At 47.2% G+C, this 16,324-nt stretch overlaps 1 long non-coding RNA gene across 2 annotated transcripts; it reads left to right on the forward strand.

The window, feature by feature from the left end:
- The first annotated feature begins 4,137 nt into the window (after positions 1-4,137).
- LOC140629779 (uncharacterized) lies at positions 4,138-15,120 on the forward strand. 2 transcript variants are annotated; one of them, XR_012027594.1, is made up of 4 exons: positions 4,138-4,474; positions 5,416-5,485; positions 7,128-7,285; positions 14,456-15,120. It is a non-coding gene; the product is annotated as an uncharacterized lncRNA (long non-coding RNA). The 2 variants fall into 2 exon arrangements; XR_012027595.1 differs by lacking the exon at positions 7,128-7,285.
- Positions 15,121-16,324: the final 1,204 nt, after the last annotated feature.

Consider the following 16,324-nt stretch of genomic DNA (forward strand, 5'->3'; position numbering starts at 1 on the left):
TCTAACCCCATCCCCCACTCTATCTCTAACCGTATTCCCTCCCATTCCCTAACCCTAAACCCTATAACCTATCTGTAGCTTTACCCTAATCCAGACCCTAACTCAATTTCCTAATCCCTAATACCTTACTTTAACTCCTACCTCTTGACCCTTACCCCATCCCTCACCCTCACCAGTAACTCGTAAGCATAACCATGATCACTAATCCATATCATCTAACCTAACCTTAACCACCTATTGCTCACCCTAAACCCTAACCCTATCTCAATTCTCCCCATTCACTTACCTTGTCGTTCTGAGTAGTCCTGCTGAGGTGAAAGTGACTCTGAACAGCGCCTCCAGGGTCCTCCAGCGGGTCCTGAGGAAGGTGGACTCCTGTCATGGCGGACGTGGCCCCATGTGTTCCTGAGTCATAGACAGCGGGTCCTGAGGACGAGAGGGGTCCTGTCACTGTGGATTATGCCACACATCCTCCAGAAGCCTCCCCACAGGTTCTGAGGAGGCCAGGCTCCTGTCACCATGGACACAGCCCCACATGGGACTGAAGCCTATCCGCGGGTCCTGAGAAGGCCAGGACTCCTGTCAGCGTAGACGCGGCCCCACATCATCCCGAAGACTCACCGCAGGTCCTGAGGAAGCTGGGGCTACTGTCAGCGTGGACGCGACCCCACGTCATCCCGCAAACTCCCCGCGGGTCCTGAGGAGGCTGGGGCTCCTGTCCCCGCGGACACAGCCCCACGTCATCCCGAAAACTCACCGTGGGTCCTAAGGAGGCCAGGACTCCTGTCAGCGAGGACGGGGCCCCACATCTTCCTGAAGTCTCACCGCGGGTCCTGAGGAGACCGGGCTCCTGTCAGCGAGGACGGGGCTCCACATCCTCTGGAAGCCTCACCGGGAGTCCTGAGGAGGCCAGGGCTCCTGTCACTGTGGAGGCAGCCCCACATGGTCCTAAAGCCTACCCGCGGGTACTGAGGAGGCCGGGGCTCCTGTCAGCGTGGACGCGGCCCCACGTCCTCCTCAGGCCTCCAGAGCGCAAAGGGGCTCCTGTTACGTGCTACTGCGCACGTGCGCCCTTGACCCGGGCCTGGGTTCGGGCGCCCCCTGCGGGACGCTCAGGAGCTGAAGGAGGCCGTGCAGGAGGCGGCGTCCCCGCGCCCAGGGCCGGACCTGCCTCCTTCCAGGCTCCAGCTGAGACCTAGGAGCTTCGGAAACGTCGCGCTGAAATGGAGCACAACACCCGGCTTCCCCAGAAATGCTTAATGACAATGAATTGGAACCCACAGGATGCGAAATGAAATGTGGACCAAACTTTTACCACGTCTACCAAGACTCATTCAACCCTCTTCCACTGTGGGCGGGACCGCGGGCTAGTGCAGCCGCCCTGGAAACAGTCAGGAGGCTCCTCAGGAAGTTACCGATAGACCTGCCCCGCGACCGGCAGGTGCACGGCCTGGAGCTCACTCCGAAGATACAGATGCAATGAAACGCCGGGACACCTGCGCCCCGATGTCTACAGCAGCCGGGTCCACAGTAGCCACACTGTGGGAGGAGCCTCGGTGCCTTCAGACAGATGATGGCTAAAGAGGATGGGAGATAGATGATGGTCATAGAGAGAAGAATGGTACTCAGCTATCAAAGAGAAGGAAATCTTGCCATTTGCAATGACGCGGATAGAACTAGAGGGATCGTGTTAAGTGAAATAAGTCAGTCGGGAAAAAGAATGACCGTGTGGTGTCATTCATAGGTGGAATTAAAGAAGCAAAGCAGATGAACTACTGTGAAGGGAAGGAAAAACAAATAAGATGAAAACAGATGCAGGAAATACACTCTTAATCATAGGAAACAAACTGAAGGTCGCTGGAGGGGGGGGAGGGGTTAACGGGGGATGGGCACGAAGGAGGGCAGGTGATAGCACGAGCACTGCTGTTCTCTCCAACTGGTGAATCCCTGAATTCTACCTCTGAAAGTAGAATTATACTTTCGTTATAACGAAAACACTATACGTTAATTATTTGGGTTTAAATTAAATTAAGTTAAAAAATACCAGTTGTATCAGAGCACATTTCCTTCTACACTCTCTGTTCTGCGCCTTCAGCTTATGCTGGAACCACCCCCTGTGGGTCTAAGTAGGTGCCACGCCTCGTTCATGGCCCAACCCAGGGCTAGAACTCAGGACCCCGAGATCAGGACCGGAGGTGAGGTCAGGAGTCGGATGCTTAACCGACAGAGCCAGCCGGGGGTCCGAGAACCACACTGCTTTATCCTGTGTCTCTGTGACATCGTTTGAAATAGGAAAGTGCTGCGTCCCGCTCTGTCCTGCTTTTCCAATACTGATTTGCTGTCCGGGGGGGCTGACAGATGTTAGGTTTTTTTTTTTTTTTCCTATTTCTAGGATCTACCACCATGATTTTGATAGGAATGACATTGAAACCGAGGGTGGCTTCAGGAACTGTGGACACTTTCACGAGATGAGGCTTCCACCCCACGAGCCCAGGACGACCTCCCAGAGCCTGGTATGGCTCAGTGCACAAGTCTTGTGCTCCTTTGGTTCAGGTTCATTATTTATTCTCTGTGATGCTCCTGAGAAGGGAGTCACGTCCTTCATTTCCTTCCTGAGTGCTCATTATTGGGACACAGCAAGGCTACTGAGCTCTGTAGGTTCAGTTGGTGTCCCGTGAATTTACTGAATTCAATCATTAGTTCTAACAGGTTTTGGTGTAGGCTCTCGGGTTTCCTGTTTCTAGTACCGCGTCTTCAGCAAATAGGGACAGTGTGACGTCCCCCTTCCAGGTGTGAAACCTTTGCTGTTTCCTGTCTGTTGACTACATTAGGACTTCCAGTGCTGAGAGGGGACCTCCTTGGCTTGTTCCTGCTCTTAGGGGAGACGATTTCAGGTTTTCACCCTTGAAGATGATGTCAGCTTCCTAGCGGCCTTTATTCTGTTGATAGACATTTCCTCAAAACCCACTATGCTTTTGATGCTGTATTTTGTCAAATGTTTTTTCTGCAACTCTTGAGAGGATCGTATGCGTTTTGTCCTTTCTCTCGTTTTTCTTTTTTTTAAGATTTTATTTATATATCCTTGAGAGACACAGAGACACAGAGAGAGAAAGACAGAGACACGGGCAGAGGGAAAAGGCGGCTCCATGTAGGGAACCCGACGTGGGACTCGATCCCGGGACTCCAGGATCACGCCCTGGGCTGAAGGCAGGCGCTAAACCGCTGAACCACCGGGGGCTACCCCATGTCCTTTCTCTGGTTAATGTGATGGATCCTGCTGACTGATGGACAGAGGGGCCGTGGGTAGGACACGGGCGACGTAGATGAACAATAGTAACAGCTATAAGCGTCTGGTTTGTAAATAAAATAAGTCACAGAAATTTAGAAAATACAGCCTAGGGAATAGAGTCAGTACTGTTGTGATAACTTTATACGGGGACAGACGGTGACGCTGCTTCTCGTGGGGGGAGCTGAGTAAGGCACAGAATTGTCAAGTCTCTAGTTGTAGCCCTGAAACTACTGTCACATTGTGTGTTGACTGTACTTCAGTAAATATCAAGGAAAAGGGGTTTCTGGTAGGACTCCCGGTGGGTCCGTGAAAGGCATTTACACGGTCGTTACACACACGAAGACACCTCTGCAGAGGGGATAAAGATGCTCACGTGTCTTCATGTTAATTTTTAGAAAATTTACTTGAGAGAGGGTGCGGTAGGGAGGAGCAGAGGGAGAGGGGAACCTGGAGTGGACTCCTCACCCAACGGAGCCCGAGCCCCACGTGAGGCTCCATGCCACAACCTCGAGATCCTGACCTGAGCCAAATTAAAGAGTCGACGTGGAACCGACTGAACCACCCAGGAGCCCCTCAAATGTTAAGTGCGACCCCATGCTGTGAACTCTGGGGGTCGGGGGGACATCTGTGACCCCCAGTCTGCCTAGAATGGTGGGAGGCCTGCAGGGCCCGAGGATGGGGGAGGGTGCCTGCATCCCCTTCCCACCTGGCGGGGGGACAGGACCCTCCCCCGGGACCCTTGGCCTTCAGGGTGAAGGGCTAAGTGCTGATTGGACCCCGCCTGCCCACAGTGATGATGCGGGACCCCACTGTGGGCGGAACTGTGACGCCCCCGGGTTCCACTACTGCCTGGCGCTCACTGTGCTTCTGCAGACCTTCGGAAGCACTCGTGCTTTGGATCTGGCTCACAGCGACCCGACTCTCCTGCTCTCCCAAGTAGCTCAGTACTCCCACTCTCCTCAGTACCCCCACTCTCCCCAGTACCCCCACTCTCCCCAGTACTCACACTCACCCCAGTACCCCAACTCTCCCACTCTCCCCAGTACTCCCACTCTCCCCAGTACCCCAACTCTCCCACTCTCCCCAGTACCCCAGAACTCCCACTCTACCCAGTTCCCCAACTCTCCCACTCTACCCAGTACACGATGCATAAAGAGGAGGCGCTCACACAGCGATAGGTCACAGGTGAGTGGCCCCTGATGCCTGCTCCCCGTGGGCCACTCTGGGGCCTGTGGGTCCGGGTGGGGGCGCTGGCCTCCTGGGCTGGGGTCCAAAACACCCCGACCCCAATGAGATGACCTTGAGCAGCTCCTGCAGCCCTTCCACAGCCCCACGGGGTGAGGGTGGCCCCCTAAGGCCCTGTCCAGGGAAAGAGGCTGCAGTCAGAGTTTGGCAGCTCCCTCGGGACCCCCGCTCCCCTGTAAGGCCTGTGCTATTCAGGGAGACACAATACGTGACCTTTCCAGCCCGTCCTAGATGCAAGGACCCCGACAGGGATGACACCCCCCCGCCCCACTCTGTGGTGAGGGGAGGACGGTCAGGGCCTGCTGGGTCCCCCTGACCGGTGAGCAGGCTTACTCTTCACGCACTGGAATGCGGGCAGAGTCCCTCGTGCTCCCCCCAGAACCCCCCTCAGGCTATTCACGCATCGTTGCCCTCAGTGTGGGGAGTTTGGTCGCACTCTTGCTGGCATCAGGTTTTAATTTTGATGAAGTCTAGTCCGTTGCTTTCTCCCCTCGGTCGTTGTGCTTGTGGAATCTAAGAGAAACCTTCGATATCCCCCGGGCTGGGAGACATCAACCCGAGCATCAGATCGGCAGTTCGCCAGAGCCTCCTGGGTCCCCCGCCCGTGTGCTCCTGATACCGGGGTGGGAGCGCACTGTGATCCCAGCGTGACGGCGTGTCCTGGGACAGTGGCTGGGAAGGTGGACTGTAGGTGGGCGAGTGACAGACAGGCAGTGAGGGCCGGCGTGTGATGTTCTAGCCAAGCCTCTGCCCCTCAGGGCTATGGGGTTGTCTCCGGCTCTGGTCAGATGGAGGGGGACCTGCCCACGGGGAGCACCCAGACGCATGTGTCCTCGGAAGGTTTTCATGTGCCGTCATTCTTGGATGTGTTTGGATTGCAGCACCATGCAGGAGGACTCGGAGAACCTACTGGCCTTGTGAAGGGAGGATATCGTGGCCCGGTACCATCAGGTGAGGCCCAGAAGGGACCATAGACAATACACACCCACGACAAGGGAGACCATACCTGCAAGGCAGGGGAGGCCCAGGAGAGGATCAGAGCCAAGGATGAGTCAGGTCAGCCCAGACAAGGACCATAGTCACCAGGAACAAGTGAGACCCTGGGGATGGTACTGGTGTCAGTAGCAACTAAGGGTCCATCCTGGATGTTAGTCATTGGTAGCTGAGGAGCCCAGTCACCAGGTATGGTGAGGCCCAGGTGGGGACCACAGTCACCAGGTCCAGATGAAGTCCACAACTACCATGTCCAGGTGAGGCCCAGGTGGGGACCAGAGTCACCAGGTCCAGGTGAGGCAAAGGTGGAGACCACAGTCACCAGGTCCCAGTGAAGCCAAGGTGGGAACCGCCTTAATAGAAATGCGAACTCTTCTCACTGTAGTGTTCCAGCTGTTCTCTCTTTAAATCTCAGGCCGAATTCATAGGTTTTCAGGATGATTTGAGAGTTAGCTAGGTAGTTTGGTAGGGACAGGTGACTTGGGGACCCTACTCTTCGGCTGTCTTGCCCTTCTGACAGGAATATTTTTAGCAGTGAACAGTAAAGTCTGTTTATTAAAAGTTGTTATTAATTTGTGCAAACAAATTTCTGTAGGCTTAAAGCAACTGTGAATCACACATATCCACACTGGCTAGAAAAATTTTTTAACCTGAGTTTCTAGATCATTTTCATTATGTGAATGATTTCTTTCCAAAACTAATTACCAAAGGAAGTAGGGCAATGTGACAAGAGAAATAGCCAAACAACATGAGAAAAAAGAAACAAACAAAAAAAACCTAAGCATTTTTCTTGGGATGAGAGAAATCCTCATCGTGTAAGGTTTTTTTCACCCTGCCCTGAGAAAAACCAATTCCCTGACTCAGATGCGTCAGGAGACAACTGGGTTTCTGATCCAGTAAATCGTGACGGCCTCTGGCACTTGGTTCCCACAGCTGTGGATGTGACCTCAGACCAGCTCGGTGGTTTCCAGGCTGCACTTGGAGGAATTGGAAGGGCTCTGAACATGCACCTTAGGGGCAGTCTGGGATCCATACCCTACAGCTTTTAATTGATAGGTACACCAACTCACATAAAACTTTGCTAGAAAGAAGTCGAATTGTGTGTTTTAAGAATTGAAAATGGGCAGCCTGGGTGGCTCAGCCGATTAGCACTGCCTTCTACCCAGGGCGTGATCCTGGAGACCCAGAATGGAGTCCCACTTCGGGCTCCCTGCATGGAGCCTGCCTCTCCCTCTGCCTGTGTCTCTGCCTCTCTCTCTCTCTCTTTCTCTCTCTCTCTCATGAATAAATAGATAAAATATATTTTTAACAAGTATATTGTAGGGCAGCCCCGGTGGCTCAGCGATTTAGCGCCACCTTCAGCCCAGTGTGGGATGCTGGAGATGCAGCATGGAGTCCCACGTCAGGCTCCCTGCATGGAACCTGCTTCTCCCTCTATCTGTGTCTCTGCCTCTCTCTCCCTCTCTCTCTCTCAAATAATAAATAAATAAATAAATAAATAAATAAATAAATAAATAAATAAATAAATAAATAAAATGAAAAAGTATATGGCAGCTATATTGGTAGCTATATTAATCAAGTGTGTTGTTTTTGGGGGGAGGAGCAAGATGGCGGAAGAGTAGGGTCTCCAAATCACCTGTCTCCACCAAACTACCTAGAAAACCTTCAAATTATCCTGAAAATCTATGAATTCGGCCTGAGATTTAAAGAGAGACCAGCTGGAATGCTACAGTGAGAAGAGTTCGCGCATCTATCAAGGTAGGAAGACGGGGAAAAAGAAATAAAGGAACAAAGGCCTCCAAGGGGGAGGGGCCCCGCGAGGAGCTGGGCTGAGGCCAGGGCGAGTGTCCCCAGGACAGGAGAGCCCCGTCCCGGAGACGCAGGAGCTGCACCGACCTTCCCGGGGGAAAGGGGCTCGTGGGGAGTTGGAGCAAGACCCAGGAGGGCGAGGATGCCCTCGGGCTCCCTGGGACAGTAACAGAGCAACTGCGCGCCCAGGAGAGTGCGCCGAGCTCCCTAAGGGCTGCAGCGCGCGGCGGGACCCGGAGCAGCTCGGAGGGGCTCGGGCGGCAGCTCCGCGGAGGGGGTTGCGCAGCCCGGGAGCGCGAATCCAACAGCGCAGGCTCCGGAGCACAGGGCGCCGAGACACAGCCCAGGATCCTGCCTCCCCCGGGACAGGCAGAGGCCGGGAGGGCCCAGGACAGCAAGGACGCTCCTGCCCCAGCTGAGCAGAGCAACGGCCCCGCCCCGGAGCCTCCAGGCCCTGCAGACGGAGTTCCTGCCGGAGCTGAATCCAGGTTTCCAGAGCTGCCCCGCCACTGGGGCTGTTCCTCCTGCGGCCTCACGGGGTAAACAACCCCCACTGAGCCCTGCACCAGGCAGGGGCAGAGCAGCTACCCAACTGCTAACACCTGAAAATCAGCACAACAGGCCCCTCCCCCAGAAGATCAGCTAGACTGACAACTTCCAGGAGAAGCCAAGGGACTTAAAGAACACAGAATCAGAAGATACTCCCCTGTGGTTCTTTTTTGTTTTGTTTTGTTTTGTTTTGTTTTGCTTTTTGATTTGTTTCCTTCCCCCACCCCCTTTTTTTCTCCTTATTTTCTTTCTTTTTCTTCTTTTTTTTTTTTTTCGTTTTTTTTTCTCTTTTTCTTCCCTTTTTTTTTTCTCTTTCTCTTTTCTTTCCTTCTTTCTCTCCTCTCTTTTTCTCTTTTTCCCAATACAATTTGCTTTGGGCCACTCTGCACTGAGCAAAATGACTAGAAGGAAAACCTCACCTCAAAAGAAAGAATCAGAAACAGTCCTCTCTCCCACAGAGTTACAAAATCTGGATTACAATTCAATGTCAGAAAGCCAATTCAGAAGCACTATTATACAGCTACTGGTGGCTCTAGAAAAAAGTATAAAGGACTCAAGAGACTTCATGACTGCAGAATTTAGAGCTAATCAGGCAGAAATTAAAAATCAATTGAATGAGATGCAATCCAAACTAGAAGTCCTAACGACGAGGGTTAACGAGGTGGAAGAACGAGTGAGTGACATAGAAGACAAGTTGATAGCAAAGAGGGAAACTGAGGAAAAAAGAGACAAACAATTAAAAGACCATGAAGATAGATTAAGGGAAATAAACGACAGCCTGAGGAAGAAAAACCAACGTTTAATTGGGGTTCCCGAGGACGCCGAAAGGGACAGAGGGCCAGAATATGTATTTGAACAAATTCTAGCTGAAAACTTTCCTAATCTGGGAAGGGAAACAGGCATTCAGATCCAGGAAATAGAGAGATCCCCCCCTAAAATCAATAAAAACCGTTCAACACCTCGACATTTAATTGTGAAGCTTGCAAATTCCAAAGATAAGGAGAAGATCCTTAAAGCAGCAAGAGACAAGAAATCCCTGAATTTTATGGGGAGGAGTATTAGGGTAACAGCAGACCTCTCCACAGAGACCTGGCAGGCCAGAAAGGGCTGGCAGGATATATTCAGGGTCTTAAATGAGAAGAACATGCAACCAAGAATACTTTATCCAGCAAGGCTCTCATTCAAAATGGAAGGAGAGATAAAGAGCTTCCAAGACAGGCAGCAACTAAAAGAATATGTGACCTCCAAACCAGCTCTGCAAGAAATTTTAAGGGGGACTCTTAAAATTCCCCTTTAAGAAGAAGTTCAGTGGAACAGTCCACAAAAACAAAGACTGAATAGATATCATGATGACACTAAACTCATATCTCTCAATAGTAACTATGAATGTGAACGGGCTTAATGACCCCATCAAAAGGCGCAGGGTTTCTGACTGGATAAAAAAGCAGGACCCATCTATTTGCTGTCTACAAGAGACTCATTTTAGACAGAAGGACACCTACAGCCTGAAAATAAAAGGTTGGAGAACCATTTACCATTCGAATGGTCCTCAAAAGAAAGCAGGGGTAGCCATCCTTATATCAGATAAACTAAAATTTACCCCAAAGACTGTAGTGAGAGATGAAGAGGGACACTATATCATACTTAAAGGATCTATTCAACAAGAGGACTTAACAATCCTCAATATATATGCTCCGAATGTGGGAGCTGCCAAATATATACATCAATTATTAACCAAAGTGAAGAAATACTTAGATAATAATACACTTATACTTGGTGACTTCAATCTAGCTCTTTCTATACTCGATAGGTCTTCTAAGCAAAACATCTCCAAAGAAACGAGAGCTTTAAATGATACACTGGACCAGATGGATTTCACAGATATCTACAGAACGTTACATCCAAACTCAACTGAATACACATTCTTCTCAAGCGCACATGGAACTTTCTCCAGAATAGACCACATATTGGGTCACAAATCGGGTCTGAAACGATACCAAAAGATTGGGATTGTCCCCTGCATATTCTCGGACCATAATGCCTTGAAATTAGAACTAAATCGCAACAAGAAGTTTGGAAGGACCTCAAACACATGGAGGTTAAGGACCATCCTGCTAAAAGATAAAAGGGTCAACCAGGAAATTAAGGAAGAATTAAAAAGATTCATGGAAACTAAGGAGAATGAAGATACAACCGTTCAAAATCTTTGGGATGCAGCAAAAGCAGTCCTAAGGGGGAAATACATCGCAATACAAGCATCCATTCAAAAACTGGAAAGAACTCAAATACAAAAGCTAACCTTACACATAAAGGAGCTAGAGAAAAAACAGCAAATAGATCCTACACCCAAGAGAAGAAGGGAGTTAATAAGGATTCGAGCAGAACTCAACGAAATCGAGACCAGAAGAACTGTGGAACAGATCAACAGAACCAGGAGTTGGTTCTTTGAAAGAATTAATAAGATAGATAAACCATTAGCCAGCCTTATTAAAAAGAAGAGAGAGAAGACTCAAATTAATAAAATCATGAATGAGAAAGGAGAGATCACTACCAACACCAAGGAAATACAAACGATTTTGAAAACATATTATGAACAGCTATACGCCAATAAATTAGGCAATCTAGAAGAAATGGACGCATTCCTGGAAAGCCACAAACTACCAAAACTGGAACAGGAAGAAATAGAAAACCTGAACAGGCCAATAACCAGGGAGGAAATTGAAGCAGTCATCAAAAACCTCCCAAGACACAAGAGTCCAGGGCAAGATGGCTTCCCAGGGGAATTTTATCAAACGTTTAAAGAAGAAACCATACCTATTCTCCTAAAGCTGTTTGGAAAGATAGAAAGAGATGGAGTACTTCCAAATTCGTTCTATGAAGCCAGCATCACCTTAATTCCAAAGCCAGTCAAAGACCCCGCCAAAAAGGAGAATTACAGACCAATATCCCTGATGAACATGGATGCAAAAATTCTCAACAAGATACTGGCCAATAGGATCCAACAGTACATTAAGAAAATTATTCACCATGACCAAGTAGGATTTATCCCTGGGACACAAGGCTGGTTCAACACCCGTAAAACAATCAATGTGATTCATCATATCAGCAAGAGAAAAACCAAGAACCATAGGATCCTCTCATTGGATGCAGAGAAAGCATTTGACAAAATACAGCATCCATTCCTGATCAAAACTCTTCAGAGTGTAGGGATAGAGGGAACATTCCTCGACATCTTAAAAGCCATCTATGAAAAGCCCACAGCAAATATCATTCTCAATGGGGAAGCACTGGGAGCCTTTCCCCTAAGATCAGGAACAAGACAGGGATGTCCACTCTCACCACTGCTGTTCAACATAGTACTGGAAGTCCTAGCCTTAGCAATCAGACAACAAAAAGACATTAAAGGCATTCAAATTGGCAAAGAAGAGGTCAAACTCTCCCTCTTCGCCGATGACATGATACTCTACATAGAAAACCCAAAAGTCTCCACCCCAAGATTGCTAGAACTCATACAGCAATTCGGTAGTGTGGCAGGATACAAAATCAATGCCCAGAAGTCAGTGGCATTTCTATACACTAACAATGAGACTGAAGAAAGAGAAATTAAGGAGTCAATCCCATTTACAATTGCACCCAAAAGCATAAGATACCTAGGAATAAACCTCACCAAACATGTAAAGGATCTATACCCTCAAAACTATAGAACCCTTCTGAAAGAAATTGAGGAAGACACAAAGAGATGGAAAAATATTCCATGCTCATGGATTGGCAGAATTAATATTGTGAAAATGTCAATGTTACCCAGGGCAATATACACGTTTAATGCAATCCGTATCAAAATACCATGGACTTTCTTCAGAGAGTTAGAACAAATTATTTTAAGATTTGTGTGGAATCAGAAAAGACCCCGAATAGCCAGGGGAATTTTAAAAAAGAAAACCATAGCTGGGGGCATCACAATGCCAGATTTCAGGTTGTACTACAAAGCTGTGGTCATCAAGACAGTGTGGTACTGGCACAAAAACAGACACATAGATCAGTGGAACAGAATAGAGAATCCAGAAGTGGACCCTGAACTTTATGGGCAACTAATATTCGATAAAGGAGGAAAGACTATCCATTGGAAGAAAGACAGTCTCTTCAATAAATGGTGCTGGGAAAATTGGACATCCACATGCAGAAGAATGAAACTAGACCACTCTCTTTCACCATACACAAAGATAAACTCAAAATGGATGAAAGATCTAAATGTGAGACAAGATTCCATCAAAATCCTAGAGAAGAACACAGGCAACACCCTTTTTGAACTCGGCCATAGTAACTTCTTGCAAGATACATCCACGAAGGCAAAAGAAACAAAAGCAAAAATGAACTATTGGGACTTCATCAAGATAAGAAGCTTTTGCACAGCAAAGGATACAGTCAACAAAACTCAAAGACAACCTACAGAATGGGAGAAGATATTTGCAAATGACATATCAGATAAAGGGCTAGTTTCCAAGATCTATAAAGAACTTCTTAAACTCAACACCAAAGAAACAAACAATCCAATCATGAAATGGGCAAAAGACATGAACAGAAATCTCACAGAGGAAGACATAGACATGGCCAACATGCATATGAGAAAATGCTCTGCATCACTTGCCATCAGGGAAATACAAATGAAAACTACAATGAGATACCACCTCACACCAGTGAGAATGGGGAAAATTAACAAGGCAGGAAACAACAAATGTTGGAGAGGATGCGGAGAAAAGGGAACCCTCTTACACTGTTGGTAGGACTGTGAACTGGTGCAGCCACTCTGGAAAACTGTGTAGAGGTTCCTCAAACAGTTAAAAATAGACCTGCCCTACGACCCAGCAATTGCACTGTTGGGGATTTACCCCAAAGATACAAATGCAATGAAACGCCGGGACACCTGCACCCCGATGTTTCTAGCAGCAATGGCCACGATAGCCAAACTGTGGAAGGAGCCTCGGTGTCCAACGAAAGATGAATGGATAAAGAAGATGTGGTTTATGTATACAATGGAATATTACTCAGCTATTAGAAATGACAACTACCCACCATTTGCTTCAACGTGGATGGAACTGGAGGGTATTCTGTTGAGTGAAGTAAGTCAGTCGGAGAAGGACAAACATTATATGTTCTCATTCATTTGGGGAATATAAATAATAGTGAAAGGGAAAATAAGGGAAGGGAGAAGAAATGTGTGGGAAATATCAGAAAGGGAGACAGAACGTAAAGACTGCTAACTCTGGGAAACGAACTAGGGGTGGTAGAAGGGGAGGAGGGCGGGGGGTGGGAGTGAATGGGTGACGGGCACTGGGTGTTATTCTGTATGTTAGTAAATTGAACACCAATAAAAAAATAAATTAAAAAAAAAAGTGTGTTGTTTTTACATTTTATGGTGACTGGACCTAGCAAGTCTCTACATCAACAACCATCACTATTAGTCCTCACAACAGTGTCACGGGACAGGCAGTATTATTTCCTTTTTATAGATGAAATTGATGACCTCAAGCACATGCGGTTCCTTCCCTTTCTGTTTTTCTGTTCAGAATATACAAGCTATAAGTGAGTAAATTGCAAGAAACCCACTTGCGTGATGAACACCTCTACTTTCCTCAGATGATTTTAATATTTTTCTCAATTCTGAACTCCTTATCTATCTTACTACTCTTTTTGAATAACTTAGGATATGTTTTCCCAGGACTTGTTCAGAGAACCAGTCCCTGGATTAATGTCTTTCCCTAAGTATGAATCAGTGACCTGAAACAGACCCAGCATACACAGATTCTCCTATTTATTCAACACCCATCCATTCCAAAAAGAAGTCTATTTGGCCTTCTATATGACAGGTACAGAGACAGGCTCCGTCCCCACTGGGTTTCGATCTATGTCCCAGAGTACTACCTGCAGTCTTTTGAACTTCATATCAGGATCCTTAATGCTGATTTCTGAGGGCAAAACAAGCAAGTCCACAGTTCTCCTTCATGCTTCCCCAGCAGACCCTTGGGTTCTCTCCACAGTGTTGAACTGTTACTGAGCCATTGGTTGTGTAGGTCAGTCACAGAGCAGCATTGCCATCCAAAACAAAAAGGAGGAAAAAGGAGTTTGGAAGTAATTGGGTCTCACAAATTGTGGGGAGGGAATATTGAAACTGTGACAATGTTTCTTAGTGCACCTTTTCTCAGAGCCACATCTCTCCTGTTCTTGACTGAGGGACAGGAGAGTCTAGGTAGGAAGAAATAGGTAGGGGGCTACAGATTCAGGCTCACAAAGATCCTAAGGATGCTGAGATGTAAGGAAACCAGAAATAAAGAAACAAACGAGACCACCCTGCCCTAGGTATGGGTAGAGAGGGTCTTTTTTAGGACAGTCCTCTGTGCCCAAAAAAGGATAACCAGACTCCAAAAAGAAGTAAACCATTAAAGATGTGAAAGATGTTATCACTAGTCCTTACTCATGTGGGCAACCCAGCCTGGGCCCCTCCCACTCCTGAGAGCTTTCTCAGTATCCTTGCTTAATAAACTCCCGTCGCTTTACTCACTCTTTGTCCACCAGATTCATTCTTCGACTCCGTGAGACAAGAACCTGACTTTCTCACTTCATTCTGCCTGCTGCACTTCTCTTACCCAAGCTCCCTGGGAAATTACTTCATTGGCTTAATCCCATCTCACTCACCTCCTGCCTCATATCCTTTGGATTCTTCACCACCAAAGGCCAACGAACCAAGAGATGCATGGAGGGATAGAAGACCCAGGTGATAGGGGGAACTAAGGCCAAAAAAATATAGTTTAAAATTATATCTGCTTTTTTAAAAAAAGATTTTATTTGCTCATGAGAGACACACACAGAGAGAGAGAGAGAAAGAGAGAGAGGCAGAGACAGAGACAAAGGGAGAAGCAGGCTCCCTGTGGGAAGCCCAATGTGGAACCCCATCCTAGGACCCCAGGATCAACCACTGAGCCACTCAGGCATCCCTACAATTACATTTCCTAACAAACTTGCAGTCCATAAACAAATACTTGAAACCGACAGAGTGGGACATTCTTACAAGAATTCACAGCTGCCTGAATGTTAATGCTTTGCTAGAGGCCAAAAGCAACATTTGTTTGCTGATAGCCAGACCTCCAGGATCCTATAAATCTTTCAAGTGTGAACATCCTTTTGGAAACTTCTTTTATCTCTAGAGTCCCCATCCCACACAGCAACTTAAAAGATGATAACCAAGGCTCCTCATAATCCTGGTGAAGCTTTTCAGGCCCAGGGGTCCTGTCCCCATACTTTAATAAAAACACCTTTTTGCATGGAAAATGTCTCAAGGATTCTCTCTTGACCACTGGCTCCTGACCCACAGTACATCACAGGTACATCTCTGAGTTAATTGCATCAGCACATCAGGAAAGTACAGAAGATTTTTGCCTATCTTCTTGTATGACACATTCCGGAGGGGGACATTCCCATCTGTTCGATCTGGGTTTTTCTCTTCCTGGGATATATAGCTAGCTAGCTAGATAGATGATAGAGTGATAGATCTACTGATAGATCGCTCCCAGGAACATAAATAGATGTTTATATAAACAAACATATAAACATAAATCTATGTTTCCACTTAATATATTTATTATTAAATGTATTACTCATAATATAATAATTATCTATAAACAGAACTATATATTTATATTTAAATATGCAAACTAAACATTTCTATATCTAATCTCTATACGTCCATATCTAGATCTCCCTATAGAGATAGAGACAAAATGGTTAGAAAGAGATGTGTGCAGAAAGAGAGAGAAATAGATATAGACCTATAAATATGGAGAGGATCTGCTTTCAAATTCTATCCAACGACCTCTCCTCACAGGCACAGGCAAACGCACATACACATACTCAAGAACCTTCTGGTATGTGGCCATGACAGGAAATAACACCCCTTGAGTTGCCATCTCTTCTCCAACTTAAAGGTACCCGCTTTTCTCCAAAGAAGACCTACACAGAGTGAGCAAGCACATGAAAAAATGCTCCACGTGACTTTTCATCAGGGAGATAGAAATCAAAACCACAATGAGATACCACCTCACACCAGTGAAAATGGGAGAAATTAACAAGACGGGAAACGACAAATGTTGGAGAGGATGTGGAGAAAGTGGAACACTCTTGCATTGTTAGTGGGAATGTGAACTGGTGCAGCCACTCTGGAAAACAGTGTGGAGGTTCCTCAAAAAGCTGGAAATGGAGCTATACTACAACCCATCGATTGCACTACTGGGTATTTAACCCAAAGACACAGATGTAGTGAACTGACTGGACACTTGCACCCCAATGTTCACACCGGCAATGTTAATAGCCAAACTGTGGAAGGAGACTTGATGTCCTTCAACAGATGAATGGATAAAGAAGATGTGGTCTATATATACAATGTATTAT

The sequence above is a fragment of the Canis lupus genome, unplaced genomic scaffold (assembly GCF_048164855.1).
Source record: "Canis lupus baileyi unplaced genomic scaffold, mCanLup2.hap1 Scaffold_135, whole genome shotgun sequence".
Lineage (NCBI taxonomy): Eukaryota > Metazoa > Chordata > Mammalia > Carnivora > Canidae > Canis > Canis lupus.